General features: G+C 36.0%; 2 long non-coding RNA genes across 4 annotated transcripts in view; one reads left to right on the top strand and one right to left on the bottom strand.

Moving 5' to 3' along the window:
* The window catches only part of LOC105475461 (uncharacterized), a 143,351-nt gene that overhangs the window by 81,362 nt on the left and 35,150 nt on the right, over positions 1 to 26,839 (top strand). For 2 of the 3 annotated variants that reach the window (XR_011621657.1, XR_011621655.1), the window contains exon 3: positions 21,945 to 22,314. This is a non-coding gene — a long non-coding RNA (uncharacterized lncRNA). The remainder of the gene's footprint in view (positions 1 to 21,944; positions 22,315 to 26,839) is intronic. The other variant, XR_011621656.1, reaches the window with a different exon arrangement.
* On the bottom strand, positions 1,322 to 22,142 carry LOC105475460 (uncharacterized). Its single transcript, XR_983365.3, has 5 exons — positions 21,979 to 22,142; positions 16,281 to 16,391; positions 11,170 to 11,229; positions 8,962 to 9,057; positions 1,322 to 1,364 (listed from the first exon to the last, which is right to left on the bottom strand). It is a non-coding gene; the product is annotated as an uncharacterized lncRNA (long non-coding RNA).

Below are 26,839 nucleotides of genomic sequence, written 5' to 3'. Positions count from 1 at the left end.
TTAATTTTTATTTTCTTGCCTTAATCCACTAGCTACAATTTCTAATGTTTATTGAATAAAAATTGTGAGAGCATGTATACTTGCCTTGTTACAGATCTTAGGAGGAAATGTTTCAAACTTTCACCACTGAAGGAGAATGCTAGATGTAGGATTTCTGTAGATGCTGCTTATCAAACTGAGGATTTTTCTACATCAATTGATATGTTTTTTAAAATTAGCTAATTAATGTGGTGGACTATATTGATTGTCAAATATTGATCTTATTTTGCATCCCTGGAATGAACTTCACTTGACTATGGTGTATAACATTTTTATATTGTTAAATTGTATGTGCTAATAGTTATAGTAGTTTGTGTATTTCAAGAAAGGGCCCATTTCATCTATTTTGTCCCATTTATGTGCATAGTTTTTCATATCTTCTTGATGTCTGCAGGAATTATAGTGATATTCCTGTTTCATTCATGATATTGGTACTTTGTTTTCCATGTCTCTCTTTCTCTCTCTCTGTCATGCTACATATTTGTCAGTTTTATTGATGTTTTGCAAAGAACCAAATCTTTGTTGTACTGGTTTTCTCTATTGTTTTTCTGTTTTCTATTTCATTTATTTATGCTCATATCTTTATTATTTCTCCAATTCTACTTGGTTTGGATTTATTTTTCTTTTTCTAGATACTTGAGGTAGGAACTTAGAATATTTCCTTTAATTCATTCATTTAATGCTGTAAATTTTTCACTCAACACTACTTGAGATGTGTTCCACAAATACTGATATATTTTCTTTTATATTCAGTACAATGCATTTTTATATCTGACCTGAAACATAGTCTTTATGAGTTATTTAGCAGTGTATGTTTAGCTAAAATGTTCACTAAATGAATATATTAATCTGCAGCTACTATGCCTTAGATGAAACTATGTACCTGACTATGGAACATCAAATAATTACACAACTAAAGCTGTCACCTTGTGGGTAACAGACCTGCTAATGTGTAAGTTATGAATAGGTGTTCTACACTCCTTTGACACTTACCTCTTTTGTCCTGATGCTTCTATCTTGCTTCTTACCTGTAGTTTCACGGGGGTTTCCCTACAACCTAATTAGATGAAGAAAAATGCTCAGGCCTGGTTTACAGAAATTTAAGAATGATATGATGATACTAACTGGAGTTAATCTGTTACTCATTATAGTTCCACTAAAGGGTAATTTTATAAAAATAAGGATAAAGAAAAATCCTTCCAGTGACTAGATCTATGAGTGGTGCACTTTAACATCCACTTTATATGAAAAGAGAAACAGTCATACATAAAGATATGGACTTACTTATTCCTGGAAAATAATATCTTGGCTATTTGGTCAGGCATCTGAAAAAAGAAATCTGATATATTAAAGGAAAGGGGGCCAGGATACTAGCATCCCAAGAGCAAACTTATTTTACTGAGTGGGGAAATTGACTTTGACCAGGGATACCTACAGTTACAACTGCACCATGGGGGAACATAAGAGTAGACCTGGAACCTAAGTAATTCACTAGACTGTCTTTTGGCATTTCCATGGCCAATGAAAATTGTGAATATATATTAGCACAACAAGAAATCACACTTCTCTGAGTTTGAATTTAATATCTAGGTCACTCCAGAAAGCAAGCATACCAGATGAGGGAAGATGATGGCTTAGGATGAAGGAAATCTTGACTCCATGGTACTAGATCTTGGGGTTAGCTGCTGCACTGCAGACTACAGTTTCAGTTTGTTAAAGTTTGTTAAGATTTTTAAAGCGGTGGAACCTGCATATTCCCTTTTATGGAAGATATGATACCATCCTGTTCTTATATAAGATCCAGATACCATAAAAGGATGCAAGCAGAAAGGCACAAGGGATGAACTCAGTTTAACTATCTGCCTCTTTAAGCCTCTGCCTTTATTTTCCCTTCTGACACTATTTACTACTACAGCTTGTTTGGAGGTAAGAAGTGGAATGTATCAGAGTCCCTCTTGATGTCACCATAGTGGGTCACTGCAACTCTAGCACTAAAGCCTCACCCAGCGGGACACACACAAGTTCTGTTCCTGTCCAAAGCTTTCTGACCTAGAGGAAGACATCCAGCCTCAGGGATTGACATCCAGCTTTTCCAGCAATTGCCTGGACAGGGAAAGGAGGACAATCCAAGAAAGCAAGAAATTTAACGCCCATGGGGAGAATAAAAACGAGGGACTGGGGACTTTAAGAATCTGGAAAGTGAATGTCTTTTCCGTCCTCCTCCTGATGGACTATACTGAAGCAACACGATTCTACATGTCTTTTCCGAAAGACGTTTCTTATGGCAAACAGTCAGCTGTGTATTTTTTTTTTATACTTAAAGTTCTAGGGTACATGTGCACAACGTGCAGGTTTGTTACATACGTATATATGTGCCATGTTGGTGTGCTGCACCCATCAACTCATCAGCACCCATCAACTCGTCATTTACATCAGGTATATCTCCCAATGCAATCCCTCCCCCCTCACCCCTCCCCACAATAGGTCCCAGTGTGTGATGTTCCCCTTCCGGTGTCCAAGTTATCTCATTGTTCAATTCCCACCTATAAGTGAGAACATGCTGTATTTGGTTTTCTGTTCTTGCGATAGTTTGCTGAGAATGATGGTTTCCAGCTGCATCCATGTCCCTACAAAGGACACAAACTCATCCTTTTTTATGGTTGCATAGTATTCCATGGTGTGTATGTGCCACATTTTCTTAATCCAGTCTGTCACTGATGGACATTTGGGTTGATTTCAAGCCTTTGCTATTGTGAATAGTGCCGCAATGAACATACGTGTGCATGTGTCTTTATAGCAGCATAATTTATAATCCTTTGGGTATATACCCAGTAATAGGATGGCTGGGTCAAATGGTTTTTCTAGTTCTAGATCCTTGAGGAATCGCCACACTGTTTTCCACAATGGTTGAACTAGTTTACAGTCCCACCAACAGTGTAAAAGTGTTCCTATTTCTCCATATCCTCTCTAGCACTTGTTGTTTCCTGATTTTTTAATGATTGCCATTGTAACTGGTGTGAGATGGTATCTCATTGTGGTTTTGATTTGCATTTCTCTGATGGCCAGTGATGATGAGCATGTTTTCATGTGTCTGTTGGCTGTATGAATGACTTCTTTTGAGAAATGTCTGTTCATATCCTTTGCCCACTTTTTGATGGGGTTGTTTGTTTTTTTCTTGTAAATTTGTTTGAGTTCTTTGTAGGTTCTGGATATTAGCCCTTTGTCAGATGAGTAGATTGCAAACATTTTCTCCCATTCTATAGGTTGCCTGTTCACTCTGATGGTAGTTTCTTTTGCTGTGCAGAAGCTCTTTAGTTTAATGAGATCCCGTTTGTCAATTTTGGCTTTTGTTGCCGTTGCTTTTGGTGTTTTAGATGTGAAGTCCTTGCCCATGCCTATGTCCTGAATGGTGTTACCTAAGTTTTCTTCTAGGAATTTTATGGTATTAGGTCTAACATTTAAGTCTCTAATCCATCTTGAATTAATTTTCATATAAGGAGAAAGGAAAGGATGCAGTTTCAGCTTTCTACTTATGGCTAGCCAATTTTCCCAGCACCATTTATTAAATAGGGAATCCTTTCCTCATTTCTTGTTTCTCTCAAGTTTGTCAAAGATCAGATGGCCGTAGATGTGTGGTATTATTTCTGAGGGCTCTGTTCTGTTCCATTGGTCTACATCTCTGTTTTGGTACCAGTACCATGCTGTTTTGATTACTGTAGCCTTGTAGTATAGTTTGAAGTCAGCGTGATGACTCCAGCTTTGTTCTTTTGACTTAGGATTGTCTTGGCAACGTAGGCTCTTTTTTGGTTCCATATGAACTTTAAAGCAGTGTTTCCAATTCTGTGAAGAAAGTCTTTGGTAGCTTAATGGGGATGGCATTGAATCTATCAATTACTTTGGGCAGCATGGCCATTTTCACAGTATTGATTCTTCCTATCCATGAGTATGGTATGTTTTTCCATTTGTTTGTGTCCTCTTATTTCACTGAGCAGTGGTTTGTAGTTCTCCCTGAAGAGGTCCTTTACATCCCTTATAAGTTGGATTCCTAGGTATTTTATTCTCTTGGAAGCTATTGTGAATGGGAGTTCCTTCATGATTTGGCTCTCTGTTTGTCTCTTACTGGTGTATAAGAATGCTTGTGATTTTTGCACATTGATTTTGTATCCTGAGACTTTGCTGAAGTTGCTTATCAGCTTAAGGAGATCCCGTTTGGCTGAGATGATGGGGTTTTCTAAATATACAATCATGTCATCTACAAACAGGGACGATTTGATTTCTTCTTTTCCTAACTGAATACTCTTTATTTCTTTCTCTTGCCTTATTGCCCTAGCCAGAACTTCCAACACTGTGTTGAATAGGAGTGGTGAGAGAGGGAATCCCTGTCTTGAGCCAGTTTTCAAAGGGAATGCTTCCAGTTTTTGCCCATTCGGTATGATTTTGGCTGTGGGTTTGTCATAAAAAGCTCTTATTATTTTGAGAAACATTCCATCAATACCAAATTTATTGAGAGTTTTTAGCATGAAGGCTGTTGAATTTTGTCAAAGGCCTTTTCTGCATCTATTGAGATAATCATGTGGTTTTTGTCTTTGGTTCTTAACAAAATTGATAGACCGCTAGCAAGACTAATAAAGAGGAAAAGAGAGAAGAATCAAATAGATGCAATAAAAAATGATAAAGGGGATATCACCAACGACTCCACAGAAATACAAACTACCATCAGAGAATACTATAAACACCTCTACGCAAATAAACTAGAAAACCTAGAAGAAATGGATAATTTCCTGGACACTTACAGTCTCCCAAGACTAAACCAGGAAGAACTTGCATCCCTGAATAGACCAATAGCAGGCTCTGAAATTGAGGCAATAATTAATAGCCTACCAACCAAAAAAAGTCCAGGACCAGATGGATTCACAGCCGAATTCTACCAGAGGTACACGGAGGAGCTGGTACCATTGCTTCTAAATCTCTTCCAATCAATAGAAAAAGAGGGAATCCTCCCTAACTCATTTTATGAGGTGAACATCATCCTGATACCAAAGCCTGGCAGAGACACAACAAAAAAAGAGAATTTTAGACCAATATCCCTGATGAACATCGATGCAAAAATCCTCAGTAAAATACTGGCAAACCAAATCCAGCAGCACATCAAAAAGCTTATCCACCATGATCAAGTGGGCTTCATCCCTGCGATGCAAGGCTCATTCAACATATGCAAATCAATAAATGTAATCCAGCATATAAACAACTGTGTTTTCTTCTAACTCTATGGCCAGGTTTGTATCACACTCCCAAATACCTACTTTGCCTTCTCGCCTCCCTTCCTTTTCTTTCCTAATTCTTCTGGTCTGTAATGTTACCACTCGATAAACCCTTTGCATATAAGCTTTTCCTCATGTTCCATTTTCCAAGCTAACACTGGGTAAAAAGTAAAATATGGTAACAAAATTAGTATGAAGTAAAATAGGAAATGTAAAATAAGGATAGTGAATTTATGAAACAAAATACATATCTTATTTATTTTACATATAAATATTGGAGGTATACATTCTGGAAGCCAGCATAAAGAAGGAAACACAATTCTTGAATAATTCACAAGTCTAGTAACAAAAAGAATGATCAGAATTAAATTACTCTGCAAATTGACAACAATTTTGACAATTCTGGACTTCTTAAATGACAGAAAATACCATGTCTTAACAAATTTGCCTATATTTATGAGGTCCTAGTACTACTAAGTAATCCTGAAATGTTTCCGATTATTGTCATGGAGATTGGAATATAATCCAGGTAATATGCCAGGTGCTTTAGTACATGCTAGGTTCTGCCGAAACAAAGCTTGCTATCAAAAATGCATATAAACAAACGTGTGTGTGTGTGTGTGTGTGTGTGTGTGTGTGTGTGTATAAGATAGAATAGCACAGTTTCTAACATAGGTAAACTGGGAATTTAGAGGAGGCACAGATAATAAATTAGTTACTTCTACAAGAGAACAGCAGGGAAAAAAAAAGCATGTAATATAGTGTATATGGAAACTTAAAGTGTAACTACCATGTGAGGTGTGCAACCATGAAAACTTATGCAAGATTTGAGCAACTCAAAGTTAGACCTTTGGGGTCTAGAATATGATTGAATATGAGTAGTGAGTGATGATGTTTAGCAGGTAAACATAAGGCAGATTGGTAGACTGCACAGAACCATTCATAGCATGTAAAAGTTTTAGCTCTCCTGTTGAGAAATGAGAGTGCTAAGATATAACATTTAATAGGAAAAGGGAGGGTACATGACATAAGACCATTTATACCACGAAAGGGTCTGTGCCTTCCTATTAGAAATCATTGAGGGACCTTAAACAGTAATCTAACATAGATCTCATTTTAGAAAAATCATGGTGATACTAACATTAAAGATGTAAATGGTTTTGGGAAAAAGAGGCAAAATGAGAGATGAGAAATCACTTTGTACTTTATTATGACAATCAAGTCAGGAGGCAACAGAAGCTTGAGTTAAGGCATAGCAAGAACTGTAAAAAGGAACTGCTAAGAGAGATAGCAGGTAGAAATTATGAAGGGAAGTGTAGCACTACTTGGATGCAAAAGAGAATCCTAATATGATGATGATTATCCTCATAAAAAATTATAGAAACTCACTTTTTCTGGGGGTTGCACTAAGCGCTTTTCATGAGTTCATATATTTATGTTTGATTTATGTTTGTTGATCGGTGAGATAGCAGTACCATTCATAGTAATACAGTAAACTTAGGAAAAACAAGTTTATACAACAAACGCACGTCTTGTACTTAGAGGCAAAGTCAGACAGCTTCTCTGAATCTGTTTTCATCCACTAGGGATGTTAACTTTCCAAAATCACTGTGGTGTTTAAAAGAGTTAAAATATAGAATGTACCATGACACACAGTGGGTACTCTTCTACCTTTTGATTTGAAAAATACAATTCACAACAGAAAGCCCCCTATTTTTTGTAAAATAAAGGTACTATAATCAAAATATTATAATGTGAGGCTATGCTAATATTGGCCTAAGGTGTTCAAATTTGGGTTCATGATGGCAATTCCAATCATTGCAACTGAATATTTTCAATTTGTTTTTTGCTAAAATTCTATTAAAACAATAATTTAAAAACTTAATATTACGCATTTTGAATTTGAAGCTATAGCAAAACTACTGCAACATTCTATCCCAACAGACATGGAAGACATTTATTGCAGGTACTGTGCAGGTTTTTCCCCTTTTCATAAATCGAAGCATAGCTTTGTATTAGAATAAACTGCTATGTAGCTGCTGTGTTTTATTAGACTTGCGATTTTTGCTTAAATGAGCTATCCTTTTTTTCTTACTTTCCTTATTTCCTTTTTTTTTTTTTTCTTTCCTTATTTCTTTGGTTTAACAACTCATTAGCAGGTCACTCACTGTTGAACCCACTAAACTTTTCATTTAAATTTACCAAACAGTTTGTTATGAAAATATGAGATACTATAAAGCATCCTCACTCAGTGGGTAGCACTGCTTAATTGTGCAAAGCATGGATTTAATCTCCTTGAAAGTACTTCTGCTCTATTTATGATCGGTTGCTATTTTTGCCTGGTAAATTATATTTGTATCTTTAACACATGAATATGTTGAGTGCAGTGCATCCATTTTCTGAATTTATTTCTGAAATTCTCATGACCTTGACTGAGGACAAACAGAGAGTTTTTACAAATAATACTCTGCCTTCATCTATAAAACTCTGGAGAGTAGAGAAAGTGTCCTATGGAGTCCTTGGGAATTATAAACTCACCGCTGAAATCTTAGCCATTCCCTTGCTGGCTGTTAGCTTTCATAGATGACCAGACTCTCCTAATATGGCAAGTAGTCACTGGGATTATAATATCCATGTGGAAGTCTGTGCTAGTGTTCTAAGCACCAAGTGACCGGTTAGCACACATTGTTATTTTACCTGACTAAATCACACAAGCATTACATTGCTTTTCTAATAACAACTAGATCACGGAATTTACTGAAAGCAAATTGTGAGTTAGCCACTCCATGTTCCTCCAGGCAGACAGTCCAGAGAAATATGAGTTTTCCAAGGAAAAGCTCATATTGTAAATTGTCAGGTATTAAAAAGAAAAATAAAAGTTTGAAGTCAATTACCCCTGAAAACTTCTGACGAGCAACATTTTGGCTTCATACTGACTAGACAGTGTCTAATGCAAATTACCCTGTTTATATTTTAAAAATACAGACAGCTTGTCTGTTGGATTACCACACTTATGCAGCTAAAATATTTACAGCCATAGAAATTATATTTCTGATCAAAAAACTATTATCTCTCTTGAGCAACCTAATCCCATTTTTTAACCTATTTTGAGGAGGTAATTAGCTACCTCTTTACTCCCAAATTGAAAACAGTTAATCAGATTTTCTTCATCAAATGATTCTCACAAACTTTTTGAATAAAACCCCACAATTCCATATATACTTTAGCTTTTATTTTTATTGAGCCATACTAAACATTTCATCAAAATTTTTGTTTTAATCAAAAATGTCTGACTTATTAAAAATACTTTTTCTGAAGAACTATTAATCTTTCTCTGGATTTATAAAAATAGATTGAAAAAGACAGGTAAATAAATGATCTTCTTTTGCTTGCACTACTGTGTAAAAATTGCCTTATGTAGACACAGCTTAGATAACTACTTGCAGCTGCTGTCTTATGCAGCCTGAGTTTTTGTTTTAATCAATGAGAATTTGGTTACAATAACAAGAAGCATTGTGCTCCTGACAAGGAAAAATTTATGTCTTTGGAAGTGGCATGTCATGGAGCACCATCTTGTACTCTGTGTTGGGATTCTGTTTTCATAAGTCTACAGGAATAATCCTGCTACACATCAGCAAGAAACATTAGAGATCATACTCACAAGGTACTTTCCAGACCCAAATTGAGTGAGAAGAAAATATTGAAATAAGTAAATCAACCTGCTTTTTCCTTAAGTGAACAATAGGGTGGAAAAAATCTGGGGAGAGGAGAGAATCAATATACATTTGTTAATAATGACACCTTATAAAATATTTACTTGTTTTGACTTTTTAGCTTAAGATAATAATAACTCCTGATAAATCTACCCAGCATAGAGATTAGTTTTCCTGGTTATGAGGAAGAGTTTCTGGTTTTGTTGGGAAGTCAATTACATTTTCTATAATGTGTGCATTAAAATAATAGACTTTCATATTGTAGCTCTAGAGTAAGTACATTTTAATTATATTTTATTCAGGTTTATAAAAGTATAATTAAAATATATACTATAGTATACAGAGTCTTAATTCTCAATATATCATTATTGGGTTAAGATACAATAGAAGCTGAGTCAGCAGCAGAGTTTTATTGTGTATGCATCTTTTGGAATGTTTCATAATATTGTAATATCTAAAAATAGGCTACAAGGATACTTAGAAGCAGGAGTAGGAATTTTAGAGGCCAGTCAAAATAGTCACATCTATTGGCTAAATGCAGCTAGACTTTTTACATCACATTGGCCAGTGATATTGAGGTATCATTTTCTATTAAACCTGTATAATTTATTTTAAAGATATATTGTTTGCTTTTCAAGCTATACCATTATGTCACCAGTACTCTTATTTTAACAAGTATTCCTATCTTGGGACTCCATATATCTTTGAAATAGCCCCAAACAGGTACTTTTTCAATAGTCCAAGAAAATACTCTTTAAATTTCTTAAATTATAAGGTTCCAATACAAAATCCATTAAGAACTGAGCCGTAAAAACTTACAGGACAATATGAGTCATCTAAATCAAGTAGTCATACATGGAGGGACAGAAAAACCATATTATAGCTTTTTTAGTGGTGGAAGGGAGTAACATATGCTGCTGTTTTACAAAATCCTTGTTTTACAATAATCTAGAAAGCCACTTCATTCATCAGTAGGCCCTTTCTCTTGGATTCTGTATGAAAATCAATGTTTCTGAAATCCCAACCAATTATTTTACTCTTTGCAAGTTTCTACAGTATTTTTTAATGCCTATAGACCTAGGTTCTTGGTGTTCATAGCAAAAAAAGGGCAGGGGGTCGCAGGCTACAGATAAGACAAAGTTATTTGCAACTTGTTGGTATTCTATTTATCTATTTATCCATCTGTCTGTGTATCTATGATCAGGTCACTGAGTAAGAGGCAGAAGAAAGTACTGAACATTATTTACAGACATTTTGTGAAGGATTTGGCTGGCTTTTTACATAAAAAATATTTTGTGCTTGAGGTGTTGATATATGATATAAATGTAACAAGAGATTTGTAAACAGATCTGGTGACAACTGTATGAGCTAACATGAAATACCTTGAATTTGAGATAGAGCAAAGGGAATTGTGCCAACATGACCCATTATCATAGCTCATAATCCATGTACTTTTGTAAAAATATAAGCATTTTCAATAAAAATAATGCTTCAAATATTTTGTAGTAATCAAATCCAATTATGTTTATGGTAGTGATTTGTAAATTATAAAGTCATTTATACATTTTGGTTGTTATTAAGCCTATAACATGATGAGGAGGCAGTGGTTTGACAACCTGACTATTTGCCTCACCTAGGGAGCTGTAACAACATACTGACTTGGGGCCAGCCTCCAAATTTAGATGGGAATGGCTTGGGATGCAGCTGGACATTAGATCTCTAGGTAATTCTAATGTGCACTTAGGATGAGAAACCTATTTTGAGTATGTAATATGTCTAAGTAATTTACCTATATTATATCTAATCCTTTTAATGACTAGGAGTTATTATTAATATCATGTGGGACCTGAAAATCGAGAAGTTAAAAATAGTTTTCAAGTTCGTAAATGATTAAATACGATACCAGGATTTGAGCCCAAGTATATTCGCCTTCATACATACCCCTGGCGTTTTGACTGTATCATACAACATATGTGATAATAAAACAGTGTACATAAGAGAACTTATGTTTTCTGGATGAAAATAAATGTCAAAGATTTCTAAAGGCAGGCTTCTGTTATACATTTTAGGATGGTGTGAAATGCTCAATTATAGAAAGTTGTTTGTAAAAATTCTATAAAAAGATTATCTTATAATAACAACAATTGCATGCTTACCTTCTGATGATCCACTCCCAGGCACTGCATTTGTGCTATTTCACTTACTTCTCACAGCAACTTTAAGAGACAGATGCTACTATTATTATTTTGCAAAATGAAAATATTTTACAAAAAAATGTTTGGAGGATTACTCAACGACCTGAAGAATACAGACAATCAATGGTAGAACTTGATTCAAACCCATCAGCTGGAGTCTGACCCTATTCTTTTTTAACCAAGTATTTTGTATTTGTGGACATGTCCTAAGGAAATAATACTGAATACAAAATAAGCTATATACATAAATATGTTTACTGCAATTGCTTTCTTAATGGTAAAAAACTGGAAAGAAACCATTTAACAACAGTACAATAGTCAAGTAAATTATGGTAGATATTTGCAGTGGAATATTATGTACCTGTTGTGAACAATGTTTACAACAATTAAAAATACAGACAAATGTTTATTAGGTCACCTCTAGTTCTGCATAGTATGTAGGAATCTTTTAAAATAGTGTCTTCTTCCCTTGCAACAAGAAAACTCCAGATAATCGGTGGGATCATAACTTTTTTTGAGCCCATCAGAGAGCTGAGGCTAGTAAACTTGGATCATGTTTAAAGATTCCCAAGATGGACAAACCCCTCTAAGGAGAGACAAGACATGCCATATGTCTGACCTTTGACAAAGCATGGGAGGTGGTGTTGGCTGCCTTCCTAGACACTAAAAAGATACTGACCCAAGATTTTAATGGATTTTGACAGGCCAAATGGGTGCCAATTTGTCGATCTGATGTTCTAGAGCCCCAAAAGAAGGGCAGTTCAAACTCACTTGAAAGCATTTCTTTATGTATGAGTACCACATACTCATTTAGTGCAATGCATGCAATGCATGACACTTGTAAAAGCTTACTAATTTGGGTTTTGCTGCAATTGGATTGATGGGTGACAAGAGAAGGGAACCTGTTTAAATGAATTAGGCACACATTTTACCTATCATTAACATTATTGTCTATTGTAATATGTGAATTATAATGTTTTTTGATTTTGGCATTGGCTGTTAATATATATTATGCCAACTTCATGTAGCAGAATTAGGGTACCTGCCTTGTCAAAGAAAGAATATTGACTTTTGTTTAAACTTTTTTTATTCAAATTTACCTGGAATAGAATTTGAAGTTCCATAAATACCTGTAAATATGTACATACTAAGTTCCCTGATTTCATACTTTGTAATAAAATTTTTCAGTTCACAAGGAAAAAACTCATACAGTAAGTGAAATGATTATTTACTATTTTAATTGCAACATGCAAGTTGTGATTTGGCTCCATAACCAGCTAATTATCCATTGAATTAATTCTGGAACTCCTTAGTGAATTTCAAAGAACTGCTGTATCATTTTTCAAATATGTCACTTCTTTAGTGGTGAGTGAAATCATTTTACATAGCATTTAACACTAAGGCCTTTCTTTCAGGAAGGCTAAAATGAGCCCCTCTCCCCTTCCCTGGTTTTATTACATGTATATGATACAAAGGAGAGGTACATATACAGAAGTAGATCCTAGAAAAGGAAAATCTCTCTTTCTCTCTGGTTCTCTCTCTTTCTTTCTCTTTCTCACACACACACAAAGACACACACACACACATGCTCACACACTGTTGTATCAGCATGTGTTTTTTTGAACTAAAGCTTCCTTAACACAGATTTCAAATAAAAGTCTATTTCTGCCATCCATATTCAATATTTAGAGATGGTGAGACACAGCAAAATCCGATGACAGTAAGTTTAGTTCTTCACACTCATTGCATCTGGGAGACAGGTTTGAATTAATTTTGACTGGTATGAAATAAATCTTCAGAATAAAATGGAATTGACTGCCTGTGTTTTCACAAAAGTCTTTTTAGGATGAAATTTGACATTTTTCCCTCTCCTGGGGGTGGCAGTTTACTTACTGCTGGTTATTATTGCTGTTTAATGAAACTTAGAGTTTTCAAACAGAGAAACTAATTACTATATTATTTCAAGAGATTTTCATTTTCCCCTCCATTTCCCTCCCACTCTCCACCCTCCATCCCTTATATGCAATGTGGGAGAATAGAGTTACATTCATTTGCATTGAATAGCAGGCTCTGGCCATAAGTTATTTCATAAAGTACAAAGTAATTGAAAAGAGTGTTAAGTTTTCCATTTTTCAGGAACCTAGGACCCCTTTCTAACCTAAAAAACTAGGGTCAAACTCAGAGAAATACATGAATGACATAGGAGTCTTCCCCTCTAGGTTCTCAGATGACTCTTTAAGTAGCAGAAACTAAATACACCCTGTGTTTCTTTGAGCTGACAATTTAAATTCTAAATTCTGGCTACTCATCTTTGAAGAAACAGGAGGCACCCAGCTAGAGCCCTGCATGTAATTGGACCTAAGTCAGTTTCTGCTGTAATTATGTCCCTGAAGTCAGAAGGTTTAAACCGGAGCAGGGCCATGTTTTTGGCTTCTTTGCTGGATGCTTTTATTTTTGGAATAAAAAATGTTGTCAAATTTCTGGTGTGTGTATATATGTGTGTATATATACACACACACACACACACACATATACATACACACGCATACATATATAATGTTATATATGCTATATATAACAAACATATTTAAAATATAAACACATTTAATATTTAGAACTTGGCTGTTAAACTGTAATAATTGGTAAATTGGAATCAGAGGTAAGAGATGTGATGATAAACATAGAAAAATATAAATTAAACCAATAAAAACAATTCCTATGATTGGAAATAAGCTATCATTGGAAAAAGATGACCACAGGACTTAATTAATATCTACATAATGTAGACTAGAAAACCATGTTGAAAATATATACTTGGAACAGTAGGCTGAAGACTTTTGATGTGAACTGGAGGGTACTCAAGCCTAGCAATTAATTTTGTTAATATTAGATTACACTGTTAAACATGGGGAACCAATCCCCACCAGCAGGGATGCCACACCCCTGCTTTAATTTATTCTTAGTCTTAGAGAAGAATTTTGATGAACCTCCAGAAAAACCTGTTCTCCATATCATTTGGAAAATTCCACAAATGGGAATAAATCATATAATAAAATAAGGGAACGTGTGTCGAGCTGGGGAGATGAAGGGAGGGAGGCAAGACAGGTAATGAGTGGCATTGAGTTTAAGGGAGAGAGGAAGAGAGAGAGAGAGAGAATGAAGGTGGTATATTGTCTTAAAATGCTAGCAAGATGGATTGGCATGTTTTCCTGTTAGTTTTTGCTCTAGTCATTGCCCTTACTTTAACACCCACTGAGTACTCATTAAGACATGTTTTCCTCTCTGTGGAATTCGGATATGGTTCTTTAATTTTAGTTAAAGAGAATCTAAGGATCTAATCTCTTCTAAATAATGGGGACTGAGAGTATTTCAACTCCAATATACATTATGTCACAGTCTATCTCAGTATGCAGTATATCCGTGCAATACCCTGAAGGGAAATAGATCTATATCTATCTATCTATATCTATCCATCTATCAATCTATATCTATCTATATCTATCCATCTATCTATCTATCAATCATCTATCTATCTATATATCTATAAACCGGGGGCAGGGCCATGTTTTTGGCTTCATAACCAGCTAATTATCCGTTGAATTAATTCTGGAACTCCTTAGTGTGCATATATGTGTATGTGTATATATATGTGTGTGTGTGTGTGTGTGTGTGTGTGTTTTCTTTTTTTAAATCAACTTTTAAGTTCCAGGGTACATATGCAGGATGTGCATGTTTATTACATAGGTAAACATGTGCCACAGTTATTTACTACACAGACCATCCCATCACCCAGGTATTAAGCCCCACATCCATTAGCTGTTCTTCCCTGTACCATCCCTCCCCCTACTTCCTCCAACAGGCCCCAGTGTGTGTTGTTCTGCCCCATCTGTCCATGTGTTCACATCGTTCAGCTCCCACTAGAGTCTTATATTTATCTTAAAAAAAAAAATATTATCCAAGGGGCCAGGCATGGTGGCTCATACATGTAATCCCAGCAACTTGGGAAGCCGAGGTGGGCAGATCACTTGAGCTCAGCCTGGGCAACATGTCAAAACCCTATCTCTACAAAAAGAAAAAAGAACAGAAAACTTTTCCAAGGGCATTCTGGTTACCTTAAAAATACTGAATCTCTTCTATATCCTATTTCTCCTCAAAAAGAAATATAAGAGAAATCATTGTTGTCATATTCTAAATTAAGCAATGGATATCAATAGCCACTTAGCCTGTTTTGACTTATTGCCTATTTATGTTTTTAGCCATGCAATCTAAGCCATATTAAGTCTAAGTCACGTAAAGTCTTTCCATTTCAAACTTAAAATTTATGAGACACTACTCTTGATGTTTCATATTTTTACGTGACTAACTTTACATGAATAAGGAAAATGTCTTTTTCAACAACTTGAATTTTATATAGGACTTTGCACTTAATGTATTTATATTGAACTTTGAGGTAAACAAGAAGGATTAAAGTTTTCTGGAAGGAAGAATTTATCAGACACTGAGTCGTAAACACTTTGGACTGATAACTCTAAAGGTCCAACATAAGAGATGAAATAAGGCTTGTGAGCCAAAATTTTTCTTGGAATTTAACCATTTATTAAAGATATAACTATTTACCAAAATATAAAAAAATATTAGTGCGGCAAATGTGTGTATTTAGGTTTTCAAACGAGGCTATATTATCCATCAAAACTCAGACCCAAGGTAATTCTTTTACTTCCTTATTTTCCAGATTTACTCATCAAAAAAAAATGGTTTTAATAAAAGTTTTGTCATTTGTATAGAGGTACAGGTTGGTGAAACAGTATTTGGAAGCTTTTCAAATTTAATAAATGTGAAAAAGAGAGGGAAGTTGTGATGTAAATCTCAACAGAATGGTTTTGAAGAGGCTGAAAAAATAAATACAATACAGGTGAAATTAGTTGTTCTGAAATCTGCTAACAAATGAACAGTACTTGAGGCTTTGACCTTTGAACTGACCCTGTAGCCAAACCATAAGCCATTTTCATATTGTGCCCTCACTCAATCAGTACTATCTCATAAAAACAAGCATATTATCCTTTTGTAGGTACCTTGGACGTAGGGCTGGCATAAATCAAATTTCCTCTGGTTTCTGATCCTATTTTCAAATCAAATTCTTAGGTGGTAAATATAAAATGACCTCTTTGTCCATTTGAGCTGGGCTGGAGAGAAAAGATTAGGAGAGAAGTGAGGTGTTAAACTTGACATTAGAGCCTGCACAGATTCTAAGCTATACTATCCAGGTAGCATGGCATCGGAGGAGAGCAATGTTGCAACTAAAACCTCACATACCAGAAGATATTTACTTTTGTTTTATAAAATTTGCAGTTGGAATAATTATGGTTCAGGATATGTGATAATTTCCTACCTCTCATTGGCTGAAAGGTTACTTAGGCCATGATAAGCCTTCTACATTTCAGAGGAGGAAAAAACTCTAAACACTGAAAATATCTGATGGTCATTCTGCAAGAGGTGTATTATACAAAGCAATGCATAACATGTTTACATCTATGGTAATACACAAGGTTCCTTTTAATGTATTTGAGATTTTTCAAGAGTGCCAGGCCATCCCATTTACGACAGCCAACATCAGTATTGTCCTTACCTGAATGGATCATTCAAATCTGCAGAAGTTTTGTGGATTTTTTGTTTGTTTGTTTATAATTGTCTCTTCATACATACCTGTAGTGGATACTGTGGGTTTAACCCAACTCTCCTTTCAAGGAAAGATTTGGTATCCCAGTTTCTGGGAGTGCTGACAGTAGACAGCTTTCAGATGTCAGCACTTCAGGGAATTGTCTCAGCTTCAGAAAGCCACCTTCCGCAAAGTTATGTCCTTCCTGGGATGGCTCATGTGCAATCAGGACAACTCTGGATAGCCATTCTAACTCCGGAACTGCCCAGGCTGACACTGATATTGGGACTGCAGGTAGCTTCACTTCTTACTCTGCTCAATCCTGCTTTCTTCCCTTCCCTTCCACAAGTGTTAGTGGATGCTCAACTGTGTGCTCAACTGTCTTCAAATATGTTTGCTCAAAAAAACCCAATCTAGAAATGGATAATTTCCTGGACAATTACACTCTCCCAAGACTAAGCCAGGAAGAAGTTGAATCCCTGAATAGACCAGTAGCAGGCTCTGAAATTGAGGCAATAATTAATATCCTACCAACCAAAAGAAGTCCAGGACCAGAGGGATTCACAGCCAAATTCTACCAGAGGTACAAGGAGGAGTTGGTACCATTCCTTCTGAAACTCTTCCAATCAATAGAAAGAGAGGGAATCCCCCCTAACTCATTTTACAGCACCAACATCATCCTGATACCAAAGCCTGAGAGAGATACAACAAAAAAGAGAATTTTAGACCAATATCCCTGACGAACATCGATGCAAAAATCCTCAATAAAATACTGGAAAACCGAATCCAGCAGCACATCAAAAAACTTATCCACCATGATCAAGTGGGCTTCATCCCTGGGATGCAAGGTTGGTTCAACATATGCAAATCAATAAATGTAATCCAGCATATAAACAGAACCAAAGACAAAAACCACATGATTATCTCAATAGATGCAGAAAAGGCCTTTGACAAAATTCAACAGCCCTTCATGCTAAAAACACTCAATAAATTCGGTATTGATGGAATGTTTCTCAAAATAATAAGAGCTATTTATGACAAACCCACAGCCAATATCATACTGAATGGGCAAAAACTGGAAAAATTCCCTTTGAAAACTGGCACAAGACAGGGATGCCCTCTCTCACCACTCCTATTCAACATAGTGTTGGAAGTTCTGGCTAGGACAATTAGGCAAGAGAAAGAAATCAAGGGTATTCAGTTAGGAAAAGAAGAAGTCAAATTGTCCCTCTTTGCAGATGACATGATTGTATATTTAGAAAACCCCATCATCTAAGCCTAAAATCTCCTTAAGCTGATAAGCAACTTCAACAAAGTCTCAGGATACAAAATGTGCAAAAATCACAAGCATTCTTATACACCAGTAAGAGACAAACAGAGAGCCAAATCATGAATGAACTCCCATTCACAACTGCTTCAAAGAGAATAAAATACCTAGGAATCCAACTTACAAGGGATGTAAAGGACCTCTTCAGGGAGAACTACAAACCACTGCTCAGTGAAATAAAAGAGGACACAAACAAATGGAAGAACATACCATGCTCATGGATAGGAAGAATCAATATCGTGAAAATGGCCATACTGCCCAAGGTAATTGATAGATTCAATGCCATCCCCATTAAGCTACCAAAGACTTTCTTCACAGAATTGGAAAAAATTGCTTTAAAGTTCATATGGAACCAAAAAAGACCCTGCATTGCCAAGACAATCCTAAGCCAAAAGAACAAAGCTGGAGTCATCATGCTACCTGACTTCAAACTATATTACAAGGCTACAGTAACCAAAACAGCATTGTACTGGTACCAAAACAGAGATGTAGACCAATGGAACAGAACAGATCCCTCAGAAATAATACAACACATCTACGGCCATCTGATCTTTGACAAACCTGACAAGAACAAGAAATGGGGAAAGATTCCCTATTTAATAAATGGTGCTGGGAAAATTGGCTAGCCATAAGCAGAAAGCTGAAACTGGATCCTTTCCTTACTCCTTATATGAAAATTAATTCAAGATGGATTAGTGACTTAAATGTTAGACCTAATACCATAAAAACTCTAGAAGAAAACCTAGGTAGTACCATTCAGGACATAGGCATGTGCAAGGACTTCATGTCTAAAACACCAAAAGCAATGGCAACAGAAGCCAAAATTGACAAATGGGATCTAATTAAACTAAAGAGCTTCTTCACAGCAAAAGAAACTACCATCAGAGTGAACAGGCAACCTACAGAATGGGAGAAAATGTTTGCAATATACTCATCTGACAAACGGCTAATATCCAGAACCTATAAAGAACTCAATCAAATTTACAAGAACAAAACAATGCCATCAAAAAGTAGGCAAAGGATATGAACAGACACTTCTCAAAAGAAGTCATTCATACAGCCAACAGACACATGAAAACATGCTCATCATCACTGGCCATCAGAGAAATGCAAATCAAAACCACAATGAGATACCATCTCACACCAGTTAGAATGGCAATCACTAAAAAATCAGGAAACAACAGGTGCTGGAGAGGATGTGGAGAAATAGGAACACTTTTACACTGTTGGTGGGACTGTAAACTAGTTCAACCATTGTGGAAAACAGTGTAGCGATTCCTCAAGGATATACAACTAGAAATACCATTTGACCCAGCCATCCCATTACTGGGTATATACCCAAAGGATTACAAGTCATGCTGCTATAAAGACACATGCACATGTATGTTTATTGTAGCACTATTCACAATAGCAAAGGCTTGAAATTAACCCAAATGTTCATCAGTGACACACTGGATTAAGAAAATGTGGCACATATACACCATGGAATACTATGCAGCCATAAAAAAGGATGAGTTCGTGACTTTGGAGGGACATGGATGCGGCTGGAAACCATCATTCTCAGCAAACTATCGCAAGAACAGAAAACCAAATACTGCATGTTCTCACTCATAGGTGGGAATTGAACAATGAGATCACTTGGACACAGGAAGGGGAGCATCACACACCGGGTCCTATTGTAGGGAGGGAGGAGGGTGGAGGGATAGCATTAGGAGATATACCTGATGTAAACGACGAGTTAATGGGTGCAGCACACCAACATGGCACATGTATACATATGTAACAAACCTGCACGTTGTGCACATGTATCCTAGAACTTTATCAACACTAAAGAAAAAAAAAAAAACCCAACCTATGACAGCATCTTGCTACAGTTTTTATTTACTTCAAGGCCCTTGGGCAAAGATAAACTTCAACAAGAAAATAGTTACAACTTCTGGATGGGATATCAACCTGAGCATACGTGTCTAAGTACCTCTGCCCAGTGCCTTAAGATGATTCAAATAATGTCCAATAAGATATAAAACTAAGAGAAAACATGCATCATAGTTAGATTCTAGAGATAAGTGATGAGTACATATTATTAGCTTAACATAGAATAGAAATGTAATCATGATCCAGAAATGCAGGGCAGATTCGGTATTACAAAATGAAACACTACTAATATCCAGAGTAACATATTCAAAGAGAAATATGATATGATATTACAGATGTAGAAAAGCATTAAACATAATTCTACATTATTTTTAATTTAAATAATCATAAATGAGAAACAGAAACAATATTTCTTAATTTGATAAAATATATTTACTAGAATCCTAAAGCAAACATCTGACATAATTGTAGAGCTTTGGACTTATTCTCATTAAAGTTAGAAGCAAGTCAATTGTATTAGTTTTCTATTGCTGCATAACAAATTATCACAAACTTAATAGCTTAAAACAGTATATATTTGTTAGCTCACATTTCTATGGCCAAATACATTGGATTGAAGATTTACATCTAAAAAAACTCATTCTTCTTATCCATCAGAAATAACCAAGTTACACTTTAGTAGATGGAAAATATACAATAATTAAAAAATATTAACTAGGAAATAACTAGAACAAAATGTCATTTATGAACAAGTAAATCTGTATGATTTGGAATGTATTATTTTTAATGAGGAGAACATTCAATATTGAAAAGATAGCTACAAAGTATTTATATATTTATGAAAGAAAAATGAAATCTTCAGTTATTCATGGAATGTGAATCAATAATTTTAAAATTTATATAGAGAATTTAAGTTCAAACATCATGAAAGAATGGACCCAAACCAACATAATTCTCTTCTCTTTTGGGAAGAACATAGTATAAACCATATCTTTAAAAAATTAAATGCATTGCTGAGCTAGAAAGAAAAAAATGAAACATTTCAGGTGCCAGTAATAAAGCTTCAGTACAACCAGATGCTACTGCAACCCAATGGGATGTTCATCCTGGCTGTAACCATTAATGCCTGTAGAAAAGGTCAACATACAACTATAATAATTTTCTACATATATTACAGACAATTAAAATTTTAATTTCAGTATAAACTTACTTTAAATAGCAAAAGAAACCTAAGAGAATATTTTTAACAATATATATACAAAGTTTTTATGGGAAAAATTAAACAACTTTTTGAAGGTCATCAAAATGAACTAAAGATGAACGAATATCCTATGGCGAGGAATACTGATATCATAAATATCTTTTTACAAATTCATGTCATTACAAAACTCAAACTGATGCAATGCTAATAAGCAGAATTATAAGGATTAAGTAGCCAAAACAATTTTTAGACAAAAAAATCTTAAGAGCACAGAAAAATTTGCTGAACAGAACTTCAAGGCTTGCTGTAGTTTATGCTAAATAAAATAACATGGTATTGGCACAAAAATAGAGAACGCAATGGAACAGAAAAGAATATCTAGAATTATATAGACAAACCTCAGGATGAAAAAATATATACATTGTTCAATGAAGGATGTTTGGTCATTTGGATATACATGTGAAAGATGATAGAACACATTCATCATCATATAATATATGTATAGTGACCAACCAAAAAAAGAAAACACGGCTAAACATTTAGAATGATAATAGCTAACATAGCATGCTGAATGTTGTACTAACTCTTTCATTTTGTTAACAGGTGTAAAACTCAGAACAATTCTGTGAGGAAAGTATTATTATTAATAGTGTCATTTCTATCTTTTGTCATTACAGACAAAGGCACTGAGACACCGAGTTGACTAACTACCTGATTCTTCAAAAGCAATGAGGTAATTTTGAAAGAAACAGACAGGCTTCAGAACCTGTGTGCTTAATCACTGTATACACAGAACTATCCCACTAGTGTATCTTCCCAGTAAACCTAGCAAAATACATTTGTGACATCATAATAGGAAATGGTTCCTTAGGAAAGGCATTAATACTTGAAACAGTGAGGGAAAATATCGATACATTTCAACAATTTAAGCAACTATGTAACAAAAGACTACAAAGTTCAAGTGAATGAGAAATCTCAGACTTTTAAGTATGACCATTTTATCAAGTAAAATGACAAGTTTATGAAGAATTCCCACAATGAAAAGAGGTAAATCTTCCAAAGGAAAAATAAGTAGATAATTTCAAAGGGAGGAAATAAGAGTCCTTGATAGATGTATAAGTATTACAGCACCACACAGGGAATTACAAATCAACCGTTAATGAGATACTCTTTTATACTCATAAAATTATCTAAAAAATGTATAAACTAATAAAACTAAGTATATAGCCAAGGAGATGGGGCAATAGATCATTGCATGTTATAGCTAGTTGAAAACAAGACATTGGAGTCTACTCTGGAGAGCAATTCTACATTAGCTAGTAATGCTTAAATATGCATACGTGATTATCTAATAATTCTGTTCCTTGGAATAGACCTGTACTCTCTAAATACAGTAGACAGTAGCCACATGTAGCTATTTAAATTGTTTATTTAAAATTAATAGAATTAAAAATGTAGTTCTTCAATCTCACTAGCCATATTTCAAGTGCTCAGAAACCACCTGTTCCTAATAGAGACCATATTGAGCAGCACAGATCATAGAACAGTACCATTATCACAGAAAATTCCTATTAGACTGGTATGGACCCTGAAGAAATTCTAATACATGTGTTTCAGAAAATTCATAAAATGTTGCATATTGTAGCTCCAAGAAAGGAAAGAAAGGAAATTATCTAAATGTGTATCATATATAATTGATAAATTAAAATGTATTTATCATAGAGTATAATATATGTTAAAATGAATTAATTAGATCTATATATGAACATAAATCTTGAAAAGTATTTTTGAAAACATAGAGTGATTTGCACACTGTGATACTATTTAGTGGAATTTTAGAAGTAATATTCGTTTTCATTGTTTTATACCTGTGGTTAAAGTGTGAGGTGAATACACAGTAAATTTATGGCAATGAAATCTCTTGGAATAAGAGGACAAAGGGAGGGTGGAGTGAGGACAGGTTTGTGGTTCTTTGATTTTATTTAAAATGCTTTAATCTTACAAAAATTATGGCATAATGAGGATTTATTTTTTAAATTTTTGATGGCGGGACCATGAGTATAAAATTAATTATTCTTTGTATTTGTACAAACTTTTTAAATAATAAACATAAAATTGATTTTATAATTACAAAGAACCACAATATAAATAGGATTTCTGCTTCCTCTTAGGCTGGAGAAATTTTCAAATGAGAATTTTTCCTACCCTAATAATGAGACTAAGCCAACTAAAAAAAACCTTGTTTTTTCTTCTAAGGTCATCAGAGAGCAGAGTTTGCAAAGAAAACGAATGAACTAAATACTAAAAATGACTATCTCTACTCTCTAAAAGAATAGACACAGGATGGCTTTCGTGCTTGACTGGTTAGCTGACAGAGAATTAAGTTGCAATAGATAACAAGAAAAATGTAGATGATATAATTGTCTGTGTAGACTATCCTAAATAATTTACCAAAAAAATCATAATTACTAGGTGAATTTAGCAGTCTTAAAATACCAAACAAATATAAAAATCTATTGTTTTTCTATATAGTAACAGTGAATAATTGGAAAATGTAATAAAACTACAATATTATTTAAAATAGTTTCTAAAACCATAATATAATTAGACATTTAGCAAATGTCTACTTGTCTGCCAAATGTCTGTCTTCTTTTATACCGCAAAGTGGGAAACATTGCTGAGAGAAATTACAGAAGACCTAAATAAATACAGATATATATCACACTCATGTATTGTAAGGCACCATATTATTAAATCTAACTCTCCTCAAATTGGGGTGTAGATTTAGTACAATCCATATCAAAATCCTAGCTTGCTTGTTTTTTTGTAAAAATGGACAAGATGGTCTGTAAAACATACAGAAATGTAAAAAGACTAGAATAGCCAAAAATCTTGAAATGGAGGAACTGAGTTCTAGTACTCACTACATCTGAATTTCATTATTACATTAAAGCCACAGGAATGAAGACTTATAGGCTTATAATTGTTAGGATGAAAAAGAGACAGAGACAAGGGGTGGGAGCCACAGTCCACAGCTACACAGGTTTGTTGGAGGAAGATACCTGCAGAGGGGGACACCAGTGAGTGCCAGAGCCCAAGCCCAGCTTATAGACGAGGGCAGTTATAGGTCCGGATGGGAGTAGGGGAGTGTTGCAAAACAGGATGGGGTGGTGTGGGTAGCTACTGACAAGGGAGAAATTTCCAGTGGTCAAGCCATTAGGCCTGAGACCTGCCCAACAGGATGTTTCTCATGGCCCAGGCCCCAGTGGAATTTTTCACTCCATCCAGGGTATGTAAAATGGTGGGGGTCTACAAGATGGCGAAGCTTGGGCTAACATTCCTGTCCTTTACTTTGGTATAAAAGGAAGGGGACATGGCTGCTTCCTTCCAAATAAGGGTATTGGTATTGTAATCAGGATTCAGGTTTGGAAGTGGTAAGTGTCCGACTTCAGAGTCACTTTCCTGAAGGCACTGACAATGGACTTGGAGGAGGAGGACGGTATCAATATGTTTCTGGGTAGTTGCCTGGATAAGAGAGTTCAGCCTTGGGAGATGAAGTGAGATATAATGTTAAGTATGCACTGGCCAATTGTTAGTAACAGAAGGAAAAAGGTTAGGGGCCCAAAGAAAAGGGCAACCCACAGCATCCATTTTAGAAGGGATGACCCTTGCCACTAGGAGTTTGTGGCTTGACATTGGATTTCTGTGGCCCTATCAAAGAGCCTGCGGGCTGTGTCATGAACAATGGCAGATTCATTAACATAAAAACAGCATTCTTCTCAGAGATATATACATGTGCCGTGCCCCCTTTCTCAGCGGCTAGTAGGTCTAGGACTCACCAGTGAATTGCCAATTCCACATGTAACCTTCAGTCAACTGGTGTCCCCACAAGGCGGGCACCTTGGCCAGCTCCCTAATCAAACCAAATAGCTCTATACTGCCACCTGTCTGCAAGTAGTCCTTGAGCTGGAGCAGCTGGGCAGGACTGGGTGGAGCAGCATCGTCCTGCCCTCCTTTGAGCATTTTCTGGAATTGCTGCTTCGGGAACAATTGCCTCCACAAAGTTAACAGCACTTCATTGGCTTGTCTATCAATTTTCCCTCTGGCAACCCCAGCCAAAATCAAATCAGTTCACATCTGCATGTGGGTAACCTGCTGGGAGCCCTTCTTGTCCCACGAGGTGGCCCCCTGCAAAAAGCATGCCTTTCCCTTTTTTATGGCACATATCCCCAGTCCCACCAATGGCCCTCTGCTTCCCCTAGGGCTGCCATGGCAGTAGTCACCTCATGTATGTGGCATCCCACATGGAGTGAGGACAGCAGTCCCTAATTTGCATTCCACGCTGTGTATCTGGGTCTCCAGGTATTCTGCTTGTACCTGAAAATCTCTTACCTGTGCTGCATCCCACAGGGACTGAGTGTGCACTTCCTGTAGTGCAGTCAAAAATGCCCATCCAACTCTGCTGGCAAAGGCATGCTCCTTCTCAGTGCTCTGTGCTTCCAGGTGCTTCAGTGCCTTCTCCATACTCAGAGGGGACCCATCCACCACCACCTATGTTTTCTTCAGAGCCCATCCTAGCAGCACAGTTCTGTATCCTGATAACTACACCAATTGTCAGGTTCCAACTGGAGCTGGGGCCTGAGGGGAGCTGGTTGATGGGTGGCAGGTAGCTGAAAGAACACTAGAGGGACTGTAAGCAGTTGGAACATGGCTTTATTCTGTCTCTCTCCTACAGAGTCAGCAGTGCAGGTATATATCTCACAGACAAAAGAGGCTCAAAGCCAGATATGAGCTCACACAAACAGGTTACATTAAATGGCTACATAAATGTGATTACATAGTGCAGGGGTTTGTGCGCCTGCACTCCAAACCTGCTGTGACATGCTGTACCAGATATCTGCCTCAGTCTACTCCTGACTGAAGCACAGCCATTTTCCTTACACCCTCTTGGACATTGTTCTTATTCTCCCATATTGAAAAGTTATCTTCAAGGACAGCTCTGGTGAGTGGCTGATAAGGTATGTTAGTGGGGGGAAGCAGTGAAGGAAGTGTGATTTTGTAAAAAAAGGAAATAATGGATTTTGTTCACTAAGTCACTGTGAGTTGGAATAAGGGTTAGGCAAGAGGAAGCATGAGAGAGAGGAGTTATTGCATTCCCTCCAATGGAGTTCTGAGTACATGTGAGTGTCGCTTATACAGAGAGGTGGGGAGGAGATAGAAGAAGTGGGTGCTGAGATGGAAGGGGGGCAGAAAAATCACAGTAGATTTTTGAAGGCTGAGGAAGAGCCTGTTCAGTGATTTATTTGGTGATTTGATGATCCTGAGATGGGTTGAAAGTGAGGATAGAGTTGTACAGGGATGGAGGTAGACTGCCCACCAGAGTCCCATGGTTGGGGTTGGAGAAAGATCTGCAAAAGCAGAGGAGGACCTGAGCTATGAGTGATGTCTGGGTGGAAATGAGACTTCCAATGGGTGGTCTGGGGAAATTTGCCTGTATTAGGGATAGACCAGGAGTAAGGAGTCATAGGAGGGTAACAACCCTGCATCTGTAGTTTTGAAAAGAACAAAATGT

Source organism: Macaca nemestrina, chromosome 4 (assembly GCF_043159975.1).
Source record: "Macaca nemestrina isolate mMacNem1 chromosome 4, mMacNem.hap1, whole genome shotgun sequence".
Classification (NCBI taxonomy): Eukaryota; Metazoa; Chordata; class Mammalia; order Primates; family Cercopithecidae; genus Macaca; species Macaca nemestrina.
This window is presented reverse-complemented; position numbering and strand designations above follow the sequence as displayed.